This window comes from Trachymyrmex septentrionalis, unplaced genomic scaffold (assembly GCF_001594115.1).
Source record: "Trachymyrmex septentrionalis isolate Tsep2-gDNA-1 unplaced genomic scaffold, Tsep1.0 scaffold87, whole genome shotgun sequence".
Taxonomy (NCBI): domain Eukaryota; kingdom Metazoa; phylum Arthropoda; class Insecta; order Hymenoptera; family Formicidae; genus Trachymyrmex; species Trachymyrmex septentrionalis.
Window position 1 is genome coordinate 4,082,702 of NW_017306059.1, and position 11,826 is coordinate 4,094,527.

At 37.0% G+C, this 11,826-nt stretch overlaps 1 protein-coding gene across 1 annotated transcript in view; it reads right to left on the bottom strand.

Moving 5' to 3' along the window:
* The window catches only part of LOC108755304 (nuclear receptor subfamily 1 group D member 1-like), a 36,049-nt gene extending 27,184 nt beyond the window's left edge, over positions 1-8,865 (bottom strand). The window contains exon 1 of the mRNA XM_018498227.1: positions 8,131-8,865. The gene's annotated coding sequence lies outside the window, so the exon portion shown is untranslated. The remainder of the gene's footprint in view (positions 1-8,130) is intronic.
* Between the last annotated feature and the right edge of the window lie 2,961 nt (positions 8,866-11,826).

The following is an 11,826-nucleotide window of genomic DNA, read 5'->3' on the forward strand; positions in this document are numbered from 1 at the left end:
TGTTTTCTATATTGTGACAAATAATTTTCTTGAACCTCGAACTAGTTCACATCAGTGCGAAGTTCTCGTATCAAGATATGAACGATGACTAGTAGTAAAAAGCGCATGTGATTCATATGGGTCACGAGCGCGAGGTACAAGCGACATAAGAAGAAATGAAAAGATTACGACAGCATCTCGATCATCACTTGCGACAGTTGCTGGCCAGAGGAAGAAAAATTGTTTGACGAAGAGAGAGATATAGAATGATAAGATTAGTAGCATCGTCATCGTCAATACAACGACGATTATCGTCCAGACAATAGTTTATGTTTCTTTATATCTGATTCTTTTTGCGGCTTAGTTTTTTAATTTTGGTTTAACCTTCCTTGAGCTAATCTATAATACAATTACTGGATATGTAAAAGAATTTAATTTATATTAATTAAAATATATTTATTAATTTCGAGAAACCAGAAGAGAATGATTATTAAATAGTTTAATAAGAATAATCTAAATTTTTGAAGATATAACGTAAAGAAAATTGAATTGTTTGACATTTTTTGACAAAGATATATATAATTAAGTGAGTCTAACAGTCTCACTGTCAGCCTCGGAGAATTAAAGAACGTGGATAACTTTCAGTACACTACACGTATTCTACGAAGATAGATAAACGGCGATCGCTTACGCTTGAAGATGCTAATTCGGGATACTTTCTAATATACCATCCGAGGAATCTCGTTTACAGGACACTTTGCGCAAACTGGGTATAATCATTTTTCCATGACATTCGCAGGCGCGTCCGCCGTTATAATTCTTCGCGGCAACGAGAGTACACATTAGAAACGCAGTTTGCGCGATATAATTAATCGGAGGTGTATTAATTCACATATTTATTACACAGCGCGTTAAGAATGAGCACTTGATTACTGTCCGGGTCGTGATATACGGCCGGCGATTTTTCTCAGTGCGTTAATGAGTCAATGAATCTACTCGAAAGAAGGAGTCGATATATCACCCGAGATACGCGTTCGAGTACACTCGTTCGTTCGCGCGCGCGCGCACGCATTTGTGCACGAAAGTGTTTCTCGTCTCGATGTTATCGGCGCTTAATTATGCGCGGAAGGATTATACTCAAATAAATGCATACGGCGTATATAATCGACTATTACCGGATTACATAAAATAAACAGGATCTTGCGCGAACACGCATGAATGTGAAAAGTCTTCGGCAAAACGAGATGGAGGTGAGCGATGGGAAAAGACTTCGAGAAAACTGATTCTCTCACCAAGCATGAACAATATATAGGAAAGTTTTTAATGACTTTTTAGATGGCCTAAAATGAAACTTCATAAACAACCTGTATATACTATTCTTTTTCGCAGAAATTGTATGTCAGTTTATGTTAAATAATACAATTCCTTGTTTTAAAAGCTAATTAGAGAAAAAAATATTCTTATTCGGAGAGGGGACAGTATCGCTGAAGTATCTAAAAATTTAGTATTAAATACAGATCTGAAAATAATTTGGTTTGGCTCAAAATAATGATATAGAACGCTCAATTTGGTTGCTTACAGAATGTTACAACTTTTTGCAGCATTGTCATTCAATGTAAGCGTTCTGCGTATTAATTTATTTTGACATGTTCAACAAAATTATTTTCATATCTGCATCCAGCTAAATGTTTAGGTACTCCAAGTAAAATTGTTCTTTCTCTGTATGGAAAAATGTTTCAGCAATTTTAAATAAAATCTCTTTCAAGTGTAAATTCTGTGTAGATTTTGTACTGAATGCAATTTTATGTCTAATGTTACTAATTGTTAATAAATTAGATCAACTGTCGTTATTCATGACGAAAGGAAAAAAATTAGGGTAATTGTGGCAAAATGGCTTACTTGCTATAGGTTTAAGATACATGGATAGTTAAATCTTCACCCATGTAATTATTGAGAATGTTTTATATTTTCAATTAATGTTCAGAAATGTATTCTACTTTGACCAGCAGTTTTCAATGTTGGATTCAGCAAAAATCGCAAAGCTTAGAGCCGTATTGGATAAAATTATTTTATTTGGAATTTTTTTTGCAAATACCTATAATTTATCATCTGTTGTGTTTACTACACACCTACATACATATATGTAGGTCAAGAGAACGAAAAGAGAGTAAAAAGACTGCAGTTTGCCATTATAAAATCTATGGAAAGAAAAGCCTTCCAAATGATGCAGAATTTTGTATTGGTTCTGGGAAAGCTCTAGAAACGAAGTAGAATACAATTTGTATTGATGTCGATGCGTTTTTAACGATCCCCTTGATGGATCGTCCTTGATGAATGGTAGTCACTCACATTCACAGTTCACAGACACGTCGATCGAATTCTTGAAAAATGATCTTGTGTCGGCTTTGCACATTCTCAAAGGGAGTATATACAGATGTATCGATGCGCCAGAATATATAGGGTGTAGAGAGTGGTGTTCTTTTACGAAAATAGTTATACAAACAATCACAACAGTTGTAATGACTATATGAGCCTATATAATTTTAAATCAGTCAGAAACAAATTACATTAAATATTAAAACTTTTAATATTTTAAATTTTATGGATAAATAAAAATTCCATAGAAAAATCTAAGCAAGCTTCACTTGTGTGTGACACACAAATTTAAATCGTACTATGATTAACTCCAACTCAAGATATCCAATTTTAATGAAAAAGAGAAAAAAAGAAGACGCACAATGAAATCTTTAATAAGTCGCCTTCAAATCTTCCGTTTCAAGAACTTGTCGACGGCGAATGATTTTTCATCACACCCTGTATATATACGGTCGCTCGCCCGCGAGCATATGGCAAGGTAGGCAGCGGAGTTCCTTTTCGGTTAATATGTTTTCGCGATCCACAATGCACCCGGTCGGGAACCAAAGACAATTAATAACCTTCCAGAGTATCATTTATCGCGACAGTTTAGCCTCGTGTTAGAGCGAGTTCATCCCATCGAGGAGCGCGAAGCGCATAAACGCTACGATGGCGCAGGTAGCCACGTCGTATGAGATGACATTGTCTGCCTCCTCGAGCCGTGACCGATCCGATTTTTAACAGCGATTTTGCGTCCGCCACTCGAGAGTCAATCGAGAACGGTCGCCGCGCGCGACCCTCTCGCACTTGTGGGAATCGTGATGGGTGCTCCTCTCGGAAGTACTGCGATTCGTTATGCCCGCGTTATGCCCTCGTGCATGTGACTGCACATGTACCGAGAGAGAGAGAGCAAGCAGCTGCTTCCACAAAGACGCGATGCGTTTCGCGAGCGGCACGTTCCGAAGCGCCAAATGAATACATAACGTTACGAAGCGGCCGAGCAGCTTGGAGGAAAAAAAAAACAAATCCGTGCCCGACTTCGACCACCAGGAAAACCAATCGTTTTTGTGTCATCATACTTTGGAATCGTGCACTGTACGTGCGATAAGAAGTGAATTAACGCGGAAAAGCTCAGCGATAAATATTGTTTTCGTGAAATACGAGAACAGTAAGGCTTAAACAATGGCGAATATCTGCGCGTATTTTATGTATATTCAAAGAAGCATATTGCACGCAATTGCGACTAACAATAAGCAGTGATTTACATTCGCATTGCGTTTTGCCAGATATGTTGCGTGATTGACGAGATCGTGCATGGTCATCTAGATCGTGATACATGTGATAATTGACTTATTCAGGACTTTTCTGCACAAGTCCAAAAACATGTTGTATTATAATTCCTTAACGTCACGATATTAAATAATTCAATATCATTTGAATACGTCAACGTGCAGCGAAACAGTGTTTCTTTTCTCGTAAGAATCTTCCTTCTTATAACTAACACTTTGTTATACGTTTAACGTTAAATATTTAATCATTAAGATTCACCAGTAATATTTCAATAAATGTACGATTTCTCTCTTGAAATAAGAATGAACAATCGTCAAGTCAGAACTCGTTAAATAACCGCGTATTATAATGGAGGGTCCCTTCGAATATATAAAAGCTCCAGGTTTTATATCTGTCTTCTGCTTACTCCAAGACGCACGAGACCGACCGGTATGCCTCGCCGGCGCAATTTAATCTCCCTTTATTTGGCGATTAAGCGCGCTACCATTGATTTATAATCTCATAAAAGGCCGAAGGCACGGCGTCCTGTAACGACGCCGGCAGTATCGCGGACCGAAAGAGCATCGGGAAGATTTTGCACGTGTGTATATGCGTGCATATATATCCTCGTGGCCGCGCGCAAGCCGCGATTTCCATGAAAGTGACATTTAAAATTTTACATCTCTTGTTGACGAAATCTCTCAAGTTCTCGATATTAACTTAATAGGAATGCACAATTTAAGCGATAACGCTCAGAGATCCGTTAAATTTTAGTCGTTAAAATTTTATAGAATGGAGATTTTATCTAGAATCCCGTAAATATCGACCTACTTTACACGCGTGATTTTTTTTAATGTGATCACACGCATGGAATATTTCTGATACTCCAACATTGTATCTCAATTTTCAATGTTCTCTTTGATGATCTATTTATTTAAGTTAAATAAAGATTGATAACACTCTATACATTTTTTACATAAAGATAAAAGAAAAAAATACTTTTTAATTGTGAAACGAGATTTGCGCTAAATATAGCAATGTATATATTATGTCTTATTTAATAATTTTTAATTTTCTTATCTTTTTAATTTTATAATTTTTTAATGTCCGCATATATGGAAAGGATTTTACTAAAAGGTTTTACTAAAAAAAATGGTGAATAAAGGTAAAAATTTAATAATTATGTAAATGTAAGACGCTCAAACTAATTGCTAGAACTTAAAAATATCTTGCAAAATTGCTTATCACGTTTGAGATTCCCACGTAATTATTTTCCAACAAAATTATTTTCAGATCTGTATGTAGCTAAATTTTTATATATAATATATATTTCAGCAAATTCGTGTTTCCGTGTAGAAATAAACTATTCAAGAAGGAATAATCTCGTTGTAAGTCTGTGGATTCCAGGCAACTGCTTCAACCAGTTCAAGACGTAAGCACGGTACTCGAGAATATATATCTGTGATTATCTTTTGCTCTCGTCCGCAACGGAGTTTCACGGTGTACACCGATAAGGCGATCGGATCGTCTACTCAAGGCGGTCGCCTTCCGTAGGCACATTGTCATTCTAACGGAAGCGAGACCAAGTGTAGATCGGTGTAATTCACGAGTTATCGCCAAGTGAACAAAGAGCATCGATTTAGATTAGAAAAGTAACGGGTAATTTGCGTGCACGCCGTTAAACGCGCCTTTTAAACGATCCAGATAAGATAAAGAGAGAAACATTTCCACGCATTCGCACGTTTCACTTAACTCTCTTGCTCGTGCATAGTTTCACTGTGTCTGTGTTTTCTATGAAAATATCCTAGCTATTCTAGGATATCGTATTCTCGGTTATTTTCGTCTTTTCCTAATCTCTGATTTATTTTACAAAATTGCTAAGTTACGAAAATGACAATTCAGTGTCGCAATGAAAAAACATTGGAATTCAAGTATTTTTTTACAGACGTCATACGATACGTGACTGCCATGTGAGAGAGTTGGATTTGAGAATGCAAAATCCTTAATCGAGTATTTCATTTACACTTTACCGTCACGGTTAGGTCAGGGTCTTAGGCTCCATTCGGAATCGGACAAAAAAAGATAATATGCGTATTTGTCACGACTCTCTCGGTACTTCCCGCATGACTTGTAAAGGGTAGCAGTGTAGTGGCGGCAAAAAGGCGTTAAGTCAGATCACGACCCCGTGACGGCGACGAGCCACGCCGGAAGGGGTTAACATGCAAATGAGACGCGACACGACGCTTAGGTCGGCATGCATAAAAGATTTGCGACGCCGGTTGCAAGTAAAATCATGCAAATCTAATCTTTGCGTATCACTAGATCAGAGATGACGCGATGGGACATTTCAACAATTATACACATTTTCTTATGTAACGATGATTAATACAAATAACGTAGTAAAGAAATAATTTCTACATAGACTTTTCTATGTTTTCTACGTTAAGAAATTGGTTAGAATTCGATTCAGCTTGTTCCACATGGAAATCGGAGACTGCTTTAATTCCTGTTGAAGCGTTCAAAAAATTACTAAACATCCAGTTCTCATTTTAATATTTGCAGTTAAGAAATTAAATAATATTTATTATATTAACATTTTTTTAATCCGATCATGGAATCAATATATAAGTGTTCTAATAAAATAATATGGCATTGAAAAAGTTACAGCTTAACTCCTGTGTTGAATATCCTATTGCGAATCTGTTTGCGCCATTTATTCTCTTTTCGCTGGAACACACAATACATATGCACATGTTCTTCCTAACTCTCATATTTGACTTACCGAAATGAAGATGCGTCCCTGAGCACGCAACTCGTCGCGCGAGTGTACGCGTGCACGTGCATGAGCGATGGAATCGGAGCGGGAGAAGATCGGAGACGACAGAGAGAAAGAGAGAGAGAGGGAGGGAGAGAAGATGCGCGATTCTCTTCTCGGACCTCTCTCGAGGCATAGAGCCCGCCGGATATACAAGTGGGTAATAACCGTATGAAAGGGTAACAAAGGTGGCTGACACACCGCGGTCGACGTAAAGAGCAGGGGGCAAGGGTATGGGCGCGGGCAAGGGAATAGCAATAAATATATTTTGACATGGGAGAGCCTCGCCGACGGTCTTATGCATAATAATTGTAACGGCCGTCTCTCTCGCTCTTGCACGGGTACGACACGCACGCGGGCAAGACGTCGTCGCTCTTGGGACCCTTTATATCGCCGAATTACGGTAGTACTGACTAGCAGTAGGCAAATATTATAGCAACAGGCGGAGACGAGGGGTAAGGATAATGTTTTCATTTGATGACGACTAACCTCGACTAACCGCACGTGAGATCGCACATTGGGGAGAGAGGGCCCTTCTATCTGCCCCCTCCTTGGATGATCGCGAAAGTGCGTAAGGCAAAGGAACTTCCTCCAAAGGAATTGACGAATTCGCATTTCGAATAGTCAGTGTTATATACATAAATGACGATTAACGTAAATTAAAAAATTGATGAAACAGAAAATGAGCGAAAGCGTACATAAATCTTACGATTTTTTGTTTCGCGATATATTTTGAAAAATTATTTCTTCCGTAGTAGAATTAACGATTTGATATAACTTAATTCTGTTATGAAAGTGATATACGGGCAAAAATGTTTGTTTTATCAACTAAAATTTTGCTATACCAACAAAAATTTGATTGAAATGTGCCAAGCAAAAATTTTCGGTTTACTTCTTTAGGCCCTGTATACGTATACATATTGTAATGTATATCAAGTTTAAAGATATTGTCCATTGAAATTATTTAATTCTATCAATATCACCTGCGGTCAGATGTACATAATAATAATGTATAGGTATGTTGAAAAAGATAGTTAAAATTTTGAAAAAATTATTTGTTTAGTATAAATTACTTATTAAAATGTCTTTGAGTTGTGAATTAAAACTATTTTTTTTAACACGATTCCAGTAAAATCAAGTCTGTGAAGGGAGTTAAAATGTATTGGAGAAAACTGTAATTTTATGCGAATTAAATTGTTCACAATTGGTATAAACAAATATTTTTGTTATTTAGCAATTGTATTTCTTAGAAGCAACTAAATTTTTTATTACGTAAACAAAATGTTTTGTTGCTGTTAAAAAATGCCTCAAACAGCTTTGCTGAAAGCACTAAATTTTTTTCTCCTAGTGTATAATAAATGATGTTTATATTTATCATTCGCGAAAGAAAAGAAATTTATATTAAGAATTTTATTGCAACGCAATTTCGTAATAAGTATGAAACCAAGAACCGGAGACTTTAATGCTTGGCGCGATGTACATTGGAAGATGCAAATATAAGTTCATCGACATTTATCCGTATTAATGATGTTTAATGATATTTTCAGAAGATAACGTGTAAAATAACCACAATGAAAAATTCATGGCAATAATACTGATTAGTAATGACGAGAAGATTATTAATACAGTATTAATTATTAATGCAATACATTAAAACATCATTAATAGTAACTCTGTAGACTATCTTAAATGTGTAAAGTAAAATGACTCACCTCACTCAAATAAACTGGAAATCCACGCAAAATATCAGTCTCGTTCTCGGTTCACTAAGTCAACAAATAAGAATAATGTTCTTGCCGAAGCAACTGTTTCAGTCCGCTATCATATGTTACACATCATATCTCTCGTTCCCAGGAAACGTTTCATTTGCTTTTACTGTTACCGATTGTACCTTATCTTCGATCACATATTCCTCCAATTATTTAAACGCTTGAATTCGAAGAAAGTCGTTTCTTCCGTGTAACGGCTGGTGATCTTGAAAGTTTCGCTGTACTCGATCAAATCTCGTTCTGTATGGACTGTTACTGTCGGTGTCATGCAGCTCGTTTTAATTCCGTCGACTGTACCATTTCAATTGATCGTAATTCACAACACACTTCCTCGTCCGATATTTATTTTATTCATTCTCTCTCTCTCTCTCTTTCTGTCTCTCCTCCTTCTTTTTTATTTCCCCCTGTTTCCTCGCGATTTTTTCCTTCACCTCTTTTCCTTCTCGGTCGCTGTTCGTGGTCGTCTTTGTACACTCTTGATCTCTCTTTCTCTCTCTCTCTCTCTCTCTCTCTCTCTCTCTCTCTTTCTCCCCCCCCTCTCCTTCTGTCTTTCTTATATGTGCACGTGTGACGGTGCGACTACGACGATGGACGAGAAAGGACTGGTGCTGTACGATCGCTCAGACCTGTTTGACTGCATCGGAGCGCCTGAGGAGACCCGTGCCGTACCGAAGGAACAATTTTCCTTCGTATAGTAAGAGCCATCTGGGGAGCTGTTCTTATCCATCGGTTCACGCCTGTGCCTGGGCCCCGCCAACGGCTCCAGTCCGGGCCCGATCGGTCGACCAATCAGTGTGCACCGGTTCCCGGTACCTAGGCAGTCCAAGTGCCACCCATCTGTCCCCACTTGTAACCGGCTCCACCACTCTTGAAAGATCTCAACTACCGGCCCCTCACCAACCGCAAATACCGCCACTCCGCTAACTCATTCGTTGACTAACGACTTGAATTTTTTTTCTATCAGAAATATATATATATATATTTATATATGTAATGTGTGAGCAGAGAGGAGCACAGTAAGTTGTTACTTTTGCACAATTTCTGTATTATTTTTCTTCTTTCCTCTTTTCCTTCTATTGTTGCCAAGTTGATTAAAAATTATTTCAGTTACACGCTAATTATAGTGATGTTAATTATCATTTATTAATTATTAATATTCAAACTTTTTGTAAATTTATATTCGTGAGTCAATGAGTTTTGAGATTTATTATACATATATTATTTTATATTGATAAATAATGAAGGCGATGATAAACATTTTTTTCTGTTTATCTGAATATTTCAACACGGAAGACACTGTTATAATTTTTATAATGATGTATGAATTTTTTTTATTCCTGATTTTTTTCTTGTAACTGAATAAGTATAATTTTCTGTTATTATCATGTTACACAGGCGTTCAAATGATCACGCCAATGGATTTTCCACGTAACACGTTTTTTCCTGATTGAAGTCACAGGTATTTTCAGTTTTCTCCAATGTGGCGAATATTATGGCGGTTTCTCGAGTGTAGACAAGAAGTTTCCTCGTCACTGTGTTTGGTATTTGAAATAGCATCTTACGACGCTCCAGAATTCGGCGGAGAGACGAGGCCTTTTCGCGATGTCAGCGGTTTGAGCAAAGACTCCTTACGTCGCTAATACGGCTTTTATTTGCGTATGCTAAATGGTGCACGCATGTGGTTTCCACATTCCCTCGACGACTAATCACACCGCAAATAATCATAGAGTACGCGGCATGAATCCTTTAGTCGTATTTTACGACGACGACACAGCTTTGTCATTCGTAGCGGCCACATTTTTCTCCTATCATACCAATGCGGCAGTTTGTTAAAGACAGTTTAGACAGTGGAGATTTTTTTCGTGGAATACACGGCCTCCTATTGAGAACTTCGTCTCCTGAGCATGATTTCGAAAAAAAGCGCACTATTTTGAGGATCATCGTCATACTGACGTGTGGAAAGTGATCGATTTCTCATAATCCTTTATCGATATTCCTTTCATATTGTTTTTACATTGTACTGCCTAAATTTTAATCCTACGTTACTAATGTGGGATACGATAAATCTTAAATATCTATTACATTAAGAAAAAAATTCGTTGCACAGCAACGAGTTAAATGAATGAAAAACTGCATGCGACCGAAAGCCGACGAGGTCTTTGTTGTTAGGGAGATACGTTTTTTTTTCTTTCGAAACTTCGGGGTCTCTCGACGATGCGCCGCGATCGTATTAAAGATGCAGAGCGAGTCACAAAGCGGCTTGGTCGATCCAATAAAATGTCGAAAGACGCACGGGGGCGAGGTCGGGCCTCGCAGTGGTGCGAGACGGAGTATATCGATGCTATAAATTAGGAAGATGTGTCCACTCGTGGAAATTAAACCATAGAAACTGGTTTCGAACGTAAAACGCATCTCCTGCTACACGTGACTCTCTTTTTCTCCATTCCATCTTCTCTCTGTTCCATCTCTTCCCTTTCTTCGGCTCGCTATTGTTTTCTTTTTCCCTTTTACCTATTCATTCACAAATATCCTTTTACCTTCGCCGCTTCTTACGACCATTTTATTCTTCTTATCTTTTACTCGCGATTTTAATTCTTCTTCCACACTCGTACTCGTCGATAGTTCTGTATCTTATTTTTCTCGATTAACAGCTGATTTTGAAAAGAGATAATAAACAAAGGATTTTCATAATAAAATTTCATCTTAAACTTGCATGTAAGCCAACAACGAATTTTTTATTAAGAGATGTGTATGGTCAATGTTCAATTTGTGTTCCGATTGATTTGTTTGTTAAGCGATACGAAAGAAAATTAATGCGTAATATTTGAGAAACGTATCCTTTTTTATTTACATAGTTAATAATTTAATTATTTTATTTTATGAAATAACGCGCGCGCAAAAGAAATCTCACTGAGAGAAATAAGTTTTTTATTAGAACAAAAAATGATAACAAATGTGATGATTTGGTAGGAAAACAAATCGATCAATTATTATTGCGAATCATTTTCTCATTACTTGTCAACGTAACAAATAATACACGATTTACGATACAAATCATATTTGCTAAATCGTTATTTGTACTTTTTGCAAATAATTGATATTGCTAGCAAATAAAAATCCAGCAGATACATGATTGCTTCTATTGCAATAATTGATTGGAATAGCAAATTACCGTCAGTCTCCGTGATGGAAAAATCTTGTATTTGTTTTCAGTACCAACATTTGTCACTATATCTACATATCATTTGTTATCAGGTATTGGTAGCTTTGTTAAATTAACAAAATCTTTTTTCTCAGTGCAATGAATTGAATGAAGTCTTTCTGCAAATACGGACGTATCCAACGGACACATATTAGTATTCTCCATTGTGCGACGAATGCAAAAAAAACGTTAGGAGGTTCCAGTTACATAAAACTGAAAGATGACGATTATTTTGCATGACAGACTGCAAGAATAATTTCTTTTATAGAGAATCGTATTCTCGTTTGATCATTGATCGCGATGCGTTGATGATTGTATAGTTGATGTTTCCTGTGAAAAAAACTGCTGTAAATCCGTCGATGTATGGCAACAAGAGAGGCACTGCAGACAACGTCAGATTCGTGATCAATTGGCCGCATGTAATCCGGATGTATCTA